Raw genomic sequence first — 13,358 nt, forward strand, 5'->3', positions numbered from 1 at the left:
TGCCTTCCCCTGCCCCCAGGGACACCCCCTGCCACCCTAGCCCACCCCAGGAGGACACCCAAGGATGGAGGGACCCACCTCAGGGACATTAAGGTAAGTCCAGGTAAGTATTTTTTTTTTTTTTTTTTTTTTTGTGGCATAGGGGGGCCTGATTTGTGCCCCCCTACATGCCACTATGCCCAATGACCATGCCCAGGGTACAAGAGATCTGGGTACCACCACTGTCTTGGCCAGACTGGGGCTTATTAATATCATCTTGATGTTGGATCTCCGTAGTTTGACCACTTGCACTGTGATGAGTAAGACTGGAGGAAAGACATAGACAAGCAGTGTTGACCAGTCCATCTGCTAGAGACAACTAGCTGCAGATTCCTTATCTTGGAATTCTCCCCATGCGTCAAGACTGGATCGGGAAACTTTTCCTCAGCAGTACCTCTGCACGGTGGTAGAGGGCATTGAGTGGCTCTGTAGCGATGCTGTCCCCAGACATGACGTCAGCGGAGTACACATAGGCCCACCCCAACACGCTGATGTCAGTTTTCTTGCGAAGCAATGCGGATCCAGAGTGCAGTATACCTCTGGCCCTTTGGGTCTTTCACCCTGTTTTTAAGGGTATTTTTCTGTAATTTTAATTTTTGCAGTGTATATGCCTTCAGGGTTTAAGCCCTGTGGGTCCTGTGCTCAACAGATGTCTGTGCACTCACCATGATGCTGAAGATTGCAACGCCTGTCATCGGCTGGAGCACAAGTCCTTGTGGCGAGCATTGGATGAAGCTCCTGGCGGCGCAGGCTGAACAGTCTTCATCTCAAAGGCATTGGCATGCATCTTCTTCCTCGCGGTGAAGGGAACGCTCTCGAAGTCGTTCATGTATGGCTCCTACGACGTCCCCTGGTCCATCAGCGTCCCCAAGTAAGTGTTCCAGGGTGCAGTCACGTACTTCGACATCACCACCCACGCGCACCTCTCCTCATGTGGAGTCTGCACTGAAGTCAACCCCTTCCTTTCCACCCTATCCTGGCGCCGGGGAGACTCTGCCCAAATGCGGGACTACTACTCCTCCTTGCATACTATTTTTGGGTCTGGTTTGGCAACTGAGGCAAATTCTGCTTTCGCAGACATGTTGAGACGGGTGGCTGATGTGTTACACTTACAGCTTCTGCAATTATCAACAGATCTATTACTGGGTTTACAACCTGATCAGACTACTGAACTAATCCTTCCATATTGTGAGGCTCTTTATGACATCCTCTTGGGTGTTTGGAACGATCCTGTTTCTGGTCCCCCTGTGGAGCGTGCTATCTCCTACAGACAACGGCCTGCACAGGAAGATCCGTTATGCCTTTGCCGCCACTTAACCACTCAGAATTTTGTGGTACAAACTGCTTTGGCTGCGCATGACGTGATGCAGATCCCTCCTGTCCCGCCACAGTGGGAAGCCAGACAGCTGGACGCTGCTGGCAGGAGAATGTTCACATCATCTAATGCTGCCTTACATTTTACTGACATCTCCTGTGTGCTGGCTCGCTTCTCCCATGTTCTATGAGATTCAGTGGAGCATTTGTTACCAACTCTATCTGAGGAAGCTCAGTACCCTTCTGGGATGGGATGGACGACAGGCGGCCAAACTCACAGTTCGCTCTGGTATGGATACCACTGCTTCCGTTGGTTGGCTGATGGCTGCATTAGTTGCAATATGACAAAGGGCTTTGCTAAAACCTTCTATTTTTTTATGGCTCCAGTAAGGTATTCTTTGCTTGACATGCCATTTGATGGCAAATTTCTTTTTGGCGCAGACGCAGATTCCGCTTTGGGCCGCTTTAGAGATTCTCATAATGGGGACTAATGTTCCGTTCCCCCTCTGAGCGCTATCACCTACACAGTTGCATGCTGATTTGGGTTTCCGTGGTGTTTGCGGGTGGGTTTCTATGGGTACACACCTTTCGCTGTTATGTTGTTTCTTACAGTTGATATAGTCTCTGGATTTCCGTTTAGCTCCAGGTGTACTCCTGCTTTTTCCAGAAGCATTGTTCTTACAAATTAGCTACCTTATATGGTGGACTTCTCCACTTTCAATGGTGGTGCAGTACACCATTTAAGTTCTGCGGTCATATAGCTGCGTAGATCAGAAGCTCTACTTCCGAGGCATGGTCAGGAGCCTTACTTGTCATTTGACCTTCCAAAGCGGTGGATCGACTTCATATTTCTCGGTCTTTTCTTAGCACATATGGTGGTTCTCTTTTTGTTGTGCTTTTAGACCAAGTCTGATTCTCCTTAATTTTACCTTAAGACAGGTCTCCTACAATCACTGGTTCTGTGGACATTAGGTTTAACCATGGCTCTTATGAGCATTTTGGTGCAAGCTATTTGCTACATTTTCCTCTTTCTTGTTCGCAGTTGGGTTCTTTTCTTGTTCTCCTACAGGAGCAATTTATTTCCTAAATTATTTTAGGATTGATGTTCATCATTGCTGCATTACCATCCATCTTCTACAGGAGGCCTTTTCTCTCATGTTTTCTATGGGATTTATAATGGACCTTGTCTATGTCTTTCTTTCAGATTTCCTGTTCTGTTCATCTCTATCCACCTGCAGGACCACATTTGGTGGCCTTTGAAGGTTCTAATTTTACCTTCCTCTTGTCTTTCTGGGTGACTGTGTGTCACATACCTTGTATATTAAAAAAAAAAAAGAGAAAAGGAACACAGTTAATCAATTCACTTGATTAACCTATGCTCATATACTTCTTTTCTGTGCAACCCATGTCCACTGAAGAAGTTCCTTTACGGATATTGCTTGGGATGCTAGTATTGCCAGTGGAGTTATGCTCACAGTCACAATCCTTCACATAGGATGATGAAGGTTCTCTTCAAGCAGCCCACCTTTTATCTATTTATTATCTATGCCACAGAACCACATATTTTTTGTATGTAATTCTTGGCAGGATTCACTTCCCTCACCTATGGCTTTCACAGTGGACTCCCTATTTTTTCCATTGTCCACTATGATTGTTTTACGATGTATGCCACCATACACTCTCTGATATCTATATATAACTGTTGCCGGTACTTAGCCGCAGATTCCTTATCCACCCTGCTTTCAAGCTGTGTTCTCTTCCATCTCGCTTGGGGTAGTCTCTGCTGTATTTTCGTTATTGTGCATATAACATCATGATTTTTCCATCCTAGTTGGCATTTACACTATTCCACTGCCAGTTTCTATGTGGCTGTGCAATGTTGGGCGGATTCTAGACACAAAAGAAACTGACGTCAGCGTGTCTGGAAGGACTATATGGACTCTGCTGATGTCATGTCCGGGGACGACGTTGCTACGGAGTCACTCAGCGCCCTCTACCAATACATATAGGAACTGCTGAGGAAATGTTTCTGGATCCCATTTGACTCCTGGGGAGAATTTGAATATAAGGAATCTGCGGCTAGTCTGTGTCTCCACCAGATAAGGCTTTACCGAAGGTAAGTAAAGTGTCCATCAAAACTGCATTGCACAGTAAATTGTGTTCTGGTGCCCTAGATGCAAAGTCTTGGCATTTTTTGTTTTGTGACAAATAACTCCTAGGCTGGAAAACCCCATTCATGGGAAGATAGATGGTATTACTTTGTCATTTAAGGCCCATTTGTGCTTTTATTTGTGATATCCGCTGAAATAAATCAGCTTTCTGGTTAATTTTCGCCACAGTATGTATTGCTGATAGGTTTATTCATCTGGCTAGAGCCCAGCACCACATCCTTTGAGCTTGAAGGGCCTTGATCTGGTACCTCCCTGTTTGTTTATATACTGCATGGTGGCGGTAATGTTTGTTTGAATCATTATGTTGTTTGATCTTAAAAATGGTAGACACGTTATCAGGGCAAGATGGACTGCTGTCAGTTCTAACAGGTTGATGTGATAGGTTTGTCCCTCTGGACACCAACTGTCTTGAATCGCAACATGGTATAGATGTACTCCCCAAAATGTTAGAGAGCCATCTGTTACTATTGCAGTCTTCGGGATTTTCTTTTGAAATTATATTCCCTCCAGGATATTCACACTGTTGCACCACCAAAACAGAAACCATTTTGCTTCAATCATTAGAAGAAGATGGTCATCCCAATTGTCCCTTTTCTGTGACCATGGACTTCAAAACACAGTTGAATAGGGCTCATGTGTAGCCTTGCATTTGGGACTATGTAGTGGCAGGAAAACATGAACCTTGGTAGGGGGACATTTTGACAAGTGGTGGGATATGAGATTTTCTTTAGAGGAAGACGTTTTCTGGATAGATGCTACCCTCTCCTCGGAAGGATACACTTTTTGCGTGTTTGTATCTATCAGTGCTTCTAAATAAGTAAGAGTCTGCACTGGGTCGTCTGAATGATTTCTGCAACTGATATTGAGCCTGAGACATTTCAGAAGGTTCGTTGTGAAATGAAAATCTTATTTTGCTTTAGTGGGCGTACTTGCTTTTATCAGCCAATGGTTTAGATATGGGTATACAAATATTTGCCTTTTCTGCAGCTGCACATCCACTACTGCAATGCATTTCGAGAAGTTCTTGAAGAGGATTTGAGTCTGAATGGTGGAAAAGTGCATTGATAATGAGATTTTTCCCACCAGAAATCTGAGATACTTTTTGTGCTGAGTCGCAATGGGAATGCGAAAAGATCAAATTACTTACCTTCAGTAACTCCTTGTCTGGTGGATACACTAGCTACCTGTCGATTCCTCACCTTATGAATTCTCACAATGTGCCAGCATTCAGCTGAAATTTTTTTTCCCAGCTCTGCACATCGACAAGGACGTCACAATTGCCCAACTCCACGAGACTCCATCTGACATCATTGTGGCAATAAAAGGACCTCGCCGGCGTGCTGACGTAAGTTTTCACCATTTGTTACGTGCCTTTGAGACGAACAGGTGATCACCGACTTCACAAACTCAACATATATACATCAATCAAATATAATACATAATATTTATTCAAATAAAAAGAGCAAAAACAAATATACATATACACGCAAAGAAATGTTGGCATGACCAGACCGGCAACGGGGAGGTGGGTGGGACTGTGACCAATCCACAGGTAGCTAGTGTATCCACCAGAAAAGGCGTTACCGAAGGTAAGTAACTTGTTCTTCTGATGGATACAACTACCTGTGGATTCCTCAACTTATGAATAGAGTCCCAAAGCAGTACCGCACTCGGAGGCCGGTGCCGGAATGGTCACACCAAGAAATCCTGCAGCACAGATCGTGCAAAACGGCCGTCCCTCCTAACTTCTGAGTCCAAGCAATAGTGCTTAGTGAAAGTGTGGAGGGAAGCACAAGTTGCAGCCTTACAGATCTCAGCAAACGGGACACCTCTTGCCAAGGCTAAAGTGGCAGACTTAGCCCTGGTGGAATGGGCCCTGATAACAGGAGGAACCTTCTTTGCCAAAGAATAACAGAGTTTAATGCAAAGAATGACCCACCTTGACAGTGTTCTCTTGTGGACTCCCATTCCTTTCCTCTTCCCCACATAGCCAATGAAGAGTTGATCGTCCACTCGAAACTCTCTGGGCCTTTCAATATAAAAGCTTAAAGCCCTGTCTGGGTCAAGCCGATGCAGTCTCTCCTCCTTTTTCTAAGGATGGGGAGGAGGGTAAAAGGACGAGAGTGTTATGGATTGCCCCATATGAAATGGAGTATCTACCTTTGGTAGGAAAGCTGCCCTGGTTCTCAGCACCACCTTGTTTGCATGAAAGGATGTGGAAGGAGGTTTTACACTAAGAGCCTGTAGCTCACTCACACGCCTAGCAGACGTGATGGCCGTGAGGAAAACTGTCTTCAAAACCAATAACCTTAATGGGCAAGAATGCAAAGGTTCAACCGGTGAACCCATCAGAAAAGTGGGAACTAAATTTGAATCCCACTGAGGCATAACAAACGGAGTGGGAGGAACCTTGTTAGTTAACCCTTTAAGGAACCTCCCAGGGGACTTAAATAAGGAAGTTTGATCAGGAAGGCAAAGAAAGCCGACAGCGCTGATAAATAGCCTTTCACCGTTGCAACTGCACAACCCTTCTGTGCCAATGAAAGTGCAAAAAGCAAAATATCAGATAAATGGGCCTTTTAGGGATCAATTTGTGTCTCTCCACACCAAGTAACAAATTTCGCCCATCTACCGGGAAAGACAGTCCTGGTGGAGTGTTGCCTGGTCGATAAAATAACATCCACCACTTCTGGCGGGAGAGAAAAAGAATTCAGATTGCCCCATTCAATCTCCAGGCATGTAGGTGCAGGCTCTGGAAGTGGGGGTGTAAAACCTGCCCCTGCGACTGCAAGAGGAGGTCTACCCTGTGAGGGAGACGGAGGGGATGGCACAGTGAGAGTTGGAGAAGGTCTGTGTACCACAACCTTCTTGGTCAATCCAGAGCTATTAAGATAACTTTGGCCCGGTCTTGGCGAATCTTCCTCAGAACCCGAGTAATCAAGGGTAGGGAGGAAACGCGTAAAGCAACTGGCCATTCCAGGACATCTGAAACACGTTCCCCAACGCTCCTTGCACTGGATACTGGAGGCTGCAGAACGACAGGCAGTGAGCGTTCTCCTGAGTGGCAAACAGGTCTACCTGAGAAAACCCCCACATCTGGAAGATGAAATGCATCAGGTCTGGATGGAGCCGCCACTCGTGATCGGCCGAGAAATGGCGACTGAGACTGTCTGCACGCACGTTCAGAACTCCGGCCAGATGGTTTGCTACTAAGCAAATACGATGGTCCTGCGCCCAGGACCAGAGCTGCAGTGCCTCTCTGCAGAGAAGGTACGACCCTACACCTCCCTGCTTGTTGATGTACCTCATTGCGGTAGTGTTGTATGTCAGGACTTGGACCGACTGACCGCGAAGGGAGGGGAGGAAGGCCTTGAGAGCCGAACCTATCGCCCGCAATTCCAACAGATTGATGTGAAACATCTGTTCCACTGGAGACCAATGACCTTAGACCTCCAGGTCCCCCAGATGTGCGCCCCACCCTAGAGTGGAAGCATCCATTATGACCGTGGCCACCGTAGGTGGTAGTGAAAACAGCCTTCCTTGTGAAAGATTGCTGTCCACAGCCCACCATCGTAGATCCGCCGCAGCATCTCTGGAGATCGTTATCAACTCCTCGAGATCTCCTTTGTGTTAAAAGCACTGCCTGCAGAGCCATCAATGAAGAGCCCCCATGTGCCAGCGTGCATGAGTGACCAACAGAATGCAAGAAGCGAACAGACCAAGCAGACGTAGGACCTCGAGGACTGGAACAACCGCTCCATTTCGAAACATTGGAATGAACGCCAGAATGTCCTGAATCCGCTGAGGCGGAGGAAAGGCCCAATCCAACGTTGTGTCCAGTACCTCCCCTATGAACAGGAGGCGCTGAGAGGGCTCCAGGTGAGATTTGGGCACATTTATTAAAAAATCCATATCGAACAACACCCTGGTTGTCATCCGCAGGTGATGCAGCACAAGCTCTGGAGACTTGGCTTTGATCAACCAGTTGTCCAGGTAAGGGAATACTGATATTCCCTTCCTCCTGAGATTTGCTGCAACCACCGCCATCACCTTCATGAAGACACGAGGTGCTGAAGTAAGACCAAAAGAAAGGACCGCAAACTGGCAGTGTTGCTACCCTACCACAAACTGGAGATACTTCCTGTGCGACTTCAGAAAAGGGATTTGAAAGTAAGCATCCTGTAAGTCGACAGACACCATCCAATCCTCCTTGTTCAACGCCAGAAGCACCTGCGCTAGGGTCAGCATTTTGAATTTCTCCTGTTTGAGGAACCAATTCAAAACCTTCAGGTCCAGGATAGGCCTCAACTGACCATCCTTCTTGGGGATCAGGAAGTATCTTGAATAACAGCCCTGACCCCTTTCCTGCTCTGGAACCAACTCCACTGCCCCTTTCGAAAAAGGACTAGGACTTCCTGATGCAACAACAGGAGATGGTTTTCTGTGCAAAAGGATGGGCGGGGAGGGAAAGGAGGAGGAAACTCCCAAAAAGGAAGGGCACAACCTTTCCCCACAATGCTGAGAACCCAGGAGTCCGATGTGACTAACTCCCACTTGCGGAGAAAATGAAATAACGTTCCCCCTACAGGAGAAGCATGAGACATAATGAGTGGAGAACTAAGGCTGCTTTCCTTGCTGCGTCCCCCCTGAGGAAGAGGAGGAGGCAGTGTGCAGCTGGGTGGATCCTCTTGTTCTAACCCTACCCGCCCTCTAAAGGACCTATAGAACAGACTTGAAGGCTGCTGGGCTGCCGACTGAGGTCTCCCACGAAAGGAAGTTCCTCTCCTGAACCCCCTAAACCTTCTGAAAGACCTGAATGTGGTAGCAGAAGCCTGCAGGCCCAAGGACTTGGCGGTAGCCCTGCTTTCCTTAAAACGCTCTAAGGCAAAGTCAGCTTTAGCTCCAAACAATTTGTCCCCATCAAAAGGTAGGTCCAAAAGGGTCATCTGGACATCCGTAGAGAATCCTGAAGATCTCAAACATGCATGCCTCCTGGTGACAATAGAAGTGCCCATCACCCTGGCCACAGAGTCTGTAGTATCCAGGGCCGACTGGATGACTTGCCTAGCTGCAGCCTGCGCATCCGACAGGAGTCCCTGCAATGCTAGAGGCAGATCAGGTACCACAGTTTTAGCTGCATCCATCAGAGCATGAATGTACCCGCCCAATACGCAAGTTGCATTGGCAGATTTGAGGGCCATCCTGCAGGATGAAAAGGTATTTTAGGCTGACTGCTCCATCCTCTTGGACTCCCTGTCTGAAGGTGTAGCAGGAAAGGAACCTAGAGCTGAACGAGAGGAGCAAGAAGCCTGGACCACCAGACTCTCCGGAGTCGGATGTTGTGTTAGGAACCCCAGATCTCCCGGAGCCACCCTGTACCTTCTTGTCACTGATCTGTTGACAGCTGACAACATCACAGGCTTCTTCCAGAATGCACTCCGTAAGAGCATTGATAAAAGGAAGTAGTGGTTCCGCAGCAGCTGAAATAGGATGCAGGACCTCAGTCAAGATGTTGGTCTTAACCTCTGCAGCAGGTAGTGGGAGGTCCAGGAACTCTGCTGCCTATCCTACCACCAAATGAAAAGAGGCCACCTCTTCTGTGTATTTTCCTGGAGAGGCTAATCCCACTCAGGGGGTGTCTAAACCGCTTGCCAAGTCCAAGCCCTGATAGTCCCCCAGGGGCTCAGCAATTTCTCCTTCCTCCAGGAGCTGTCTGTGATATTCCTGCTCCACGAAGAGCCTCAGTGCTCTTCTCCTAGATCTTAACCTGGCCTCTAATCTCGGCGTCGACATGGAATTCGCAGACGTTGACGACATCGGCTTCAAATTTGACTGACGACCAGCAGACACTCCCCGATCTCTGGATTCATCCGGCACCGGAACCAAATCCATCGGCGCTGTGGACTCTCGGGCGCTTCACCAGCATCGATCGAACCTGGGGCGACGTCATCAGCTCCACTGGTCTAGCAGGTGAAGACATCCGCATCAAAGGTCTTCCAGGCGATACCATCGGCGCCGGACCAACACCCTCCGCAGGATAAAAGGGCATAAACGGCACCGGCTCGTATGGAGCCGTAAAGCCCAATGTAAGTGCACCATCAGGAGCCATGGTGTTAAAGATATTAAACATGGCATTCAGAAATGCCGCTGGATCTGCCTCCGGAGTGGGGAAGGCAGGATACCGCTGCTCCTCCTGGAGCGTTGGTGCCGGATCCGGAACATCCGACTGTGCTTAAGGTGAGAAGCGAGGACTTCCCTGAGGCTCAACCACCTCGAAGACTGACAGCACTGGAAAAGCCTGAGGACTCTGCTGTGGAGTCACCGCCGGACTCACCTCCCACGTCGCATGACGCTGACTGGATGGAGATCTCAACCGAGACCGACCTCTATCCGAACGACGCCAGGAATGATGTCCACACTGTTTCTTGTGCGACTTCGAGGATTTTCAGGAAGAAGACCTCCGATGACTCCTGTCCTTCTTCACCTTGGCCAAAAATAATTCTGCCTCCCTCTCCTTGAGCGCCTTTGGGTTCATCTTCTGGCAGGACCCACACTCCTCTATGTCGTGCTCAGAACTCAAGCACCACAGGCAATCATTGTGTGGATCAGTCACAGACATGCGACCCCCGCACTCCCGACAAGGTTTAAATCCGGATTTCCTAGGGGGAGACATTGTAACTTTTACAAGAGCTAGGAGAAAACCGTTATGCTTCGAAGGCACGGAAAAAAGGGAACTGACGTCAGCACGCTGGCAATGACCTTTTATTGCCACGATGACGTCAGATGGAGTCGTGTGGAGTTGGGCAATTGTGACGTCCTCGTCGATGTGTAGAGCTGGGAAGAAAAATTCCGTTGAATGCTGGTGCATTGGGATAATTCATAAGGTGAGGAATCCACAGGTAGTTGTATCCATCAGAATATGCATCTATAAGCTCTATTAAGCGTAACCAATTGTTTCTCCTAATGTGATAGAAAATTTGATGAATTGACAACATCCGGAATTTCTCTTTTAGGGTGAATTTGTTTAATAAACACAGATCTAATATTAGACAGTACGAATGGGATGGGTTTCTTCAGTACTAAAAAATATCTGCAGTATACTCCTTTGTTTTGTTCATGTAAGGGAACTCTTCATACTGATTTTTGGCTACCAAGTGTTGAGTTTCTTTTTGTAGGAAGGTAAAATAAGAGTTTGATGTTGATTTTGTAGGGAAACAAGGTACAAGCATCCTAAAAGCATCCTGAAGTGAATGTAAAACCCCTTTGAATGATGCTAGTACCCATTTGTCGGTTTGTCATCAATTTCCACTTTTTTAGATGATTTAGCACTGCACCTCGTACAGTAGTGGGTAACTGAATGTGGGTTGTTACAAATCATTGTTTATTTCCAGAGGAACTTCTTCGTCTTGATTGCAAGATTATTGAGAGTAAGGATTTTTTTCATTTTTTTTTGTAAACCATCTTTATTAAAATTTCACTCTGTACATTACAGTGGGTGTTGCCTATGGTACAGGCAAGATGAAAATAAGTTACTTACCTGTAACTATAGTTCTCCAGTATTGGAATCTTTCATAGATTCACATGCTTGAATCTTTCCCCATCGTCCAGATGGGAGTCCCCCGGTACCTTAGAAAAGACAATATCCCCAAAGACATAACAGCAATAACATTAAAACACTACATTTTAGTAATCTATCCAAGTCCTTATGTAAAAAAGACCAAACTTGAGCCTCAGCCAATCAGAGTGCCCCGCCCTCTAGAACCCTCCTGAGAGGGTTGAACAAAAGATATTTGAAGGTGAGCTTCACGCAGGAGGTGAGTGGGTCGCATGTGAATCTATGGAAGATTCCAATACTGGAGAACTATAGTTACAGGTAAGTAACTTATTTTCTTACTCCAGTATGGGAACTTTCATAGATTTACATGCTTGAATCAGACTATAAAGTAGTATTCGGAGCACATTGCATTGAATCTACATCATTCAAATTAATGAGAGAGCTTTGAGCTGTCTTCAATAATATGAAAGCATTACTTTCTATAAATATAATACCATCTATCTGTGCAAATCATTGTATACTATAAAAGACATATGCAAATGAAACACATAGATTAAACCATGCAATGTGCGTAGCAGAAGAGAAGGATGGAGGGAGGTAAAGTGAGCTCACCGTTACTGGAACAGATGTCTCAGAACTGCTTGACCAACCACCACATCTCCCTTAGGGATCGCATCCAGACAGTAGTGCTCCGTAAACGCGTAAGTAGTCTTCCAGGTGGCTGCTCTGCAAATGTCCTGCAGGGGTACACCTGCAAACAGTGCAATGGACGCTGAGACAGATCTCGTAGAGTATGCCCTTACCGAAGAATGGAAAGGCCTACCAGCTGCTCGGTGGCAAAAGTTTATAGCAGCTACTATCCACCTGGCTATACTCTGCTTGGAAAGGGCCTGTCCCTTCCTAGGGGCACTATACGCAACAAACAATTGAGTAGTCTTTCTTAAATGCTTGGTTCTTTTTTTTCAATGTCCAACGAGTGCAGAGCTCTCTCTGCTGGAGATGTTGGGTTTGGAAAGAAAGATTTCAAAACCAACAGTTGGTTAAAATGAAAGTCTGATGGCACCTTTGGAACAAACTTGGTATTCGTACTAAGTATCATTCTATCCTGTTTAAATTGAAGGAAAAGATCTTGAATGGTCAGTGCCTGGATTTCACTGACCTGTCTAGAAGTAAGGGCTAGCAAAAGAGCTACTTTCCACAATAAGTATTTTAAATCAGCTCTCTGTATTGGTTCAAACGGATGTTTCATAAGCTGAGAGAGATCTGTGTTGAGTTGCCAAGACGGCGGATTAGGCCTTACTGGCGGAAAAACTCGAACGAGTCCTTGGAGGAATTGTTTGATCAATCAAGAAGACCACAGAGAGGGTGGCGTTGGTGAACGTCTGAAGCAAGATATAGCTGCCAAGTGCACCCTGATGGATGCATGCGCCAAGCCTGTAGACGCCAGATGGAGGAGATAGGGCAATATTCGCTCTAGCGGTGATAGCAGTGGATCAATCTGCTCCTTCTGACACCACAAACAATATCTCTTCCATTTTAAAGAATACAATTTGTTGGTGCTATCTGCTCTGGCTTTTGCCAGAATATCTCAACACTTCAGGAGCCAGGCCGATAATTTGAGTGATCTGGGGCTCGGATGTAAAATCTGACCCTCGTTCCTTGTTAAGAGCTGTGGTGAGACTTTCAGCGGAATGTGATCCGCCTCCGAGAGCAGGAGGAGTTCCAAGAACCAGTGTTGGCGGGGCCAAAAGGGAGCTATCAGGATGAGTCTGCAATGCTCTTGTTTGATCTTTGCAAGTACTCTGGAGATTAGAGGAATGGGTGGAAAAGCGTAGGCAAATATTCCGCACCATGCCATCGAAAACGTATTCCCCCAAGAGCACGGATGGTGAACCCAACTTGCGTAATAGCAGCATTTGGTGTTCTGCAGAGTTGCAAAAAGATCTAGTTTGGGTTTCCCCCACCTCCTGAAGACCTGGTCGAGTACCTCCTGGTTCAGCTCCCATTCGTGACAGGAGGACGTCAGTCTGCTGAGAGTGTCTGCTGTCTCGTTCTGCCTTCCTGGTAGATGTTCCGCTCGTAGACTGATGCCATTGCAAATGGCCGAATTCCAAATAGTCTGCGATTCTCAAGATAGGAGAAGAGATTTTGTTCCTCCTTGCTTGTTTAAATAATTCATTGCTGCAGTATTCTCCGTTCTTTTGAGAACCGCTGAGTGTTTTATTCTCTGGAGGAAAGCCTGCAGGGCGATGGAAATCGCTCTCAACTCCAGGAAACTG

The sequence above is a fragment of the Pleurodeles waltl genome, chromosome 4_2 (assembly GCF_031143425.1).
Source record: "Pleurodeles waltl isolate 20211129_DDA chromosome 4_2, aPleWal1.hap1.20221129, whole genome shotgun sequence".
In the NCBI taxonomy this organism is placed as follows: Eukaryota; Metazoa; Chordata; class Amphibia; order Caudata; family Salamandridae; genus Pleurodeles; species Pleurodeles waltl.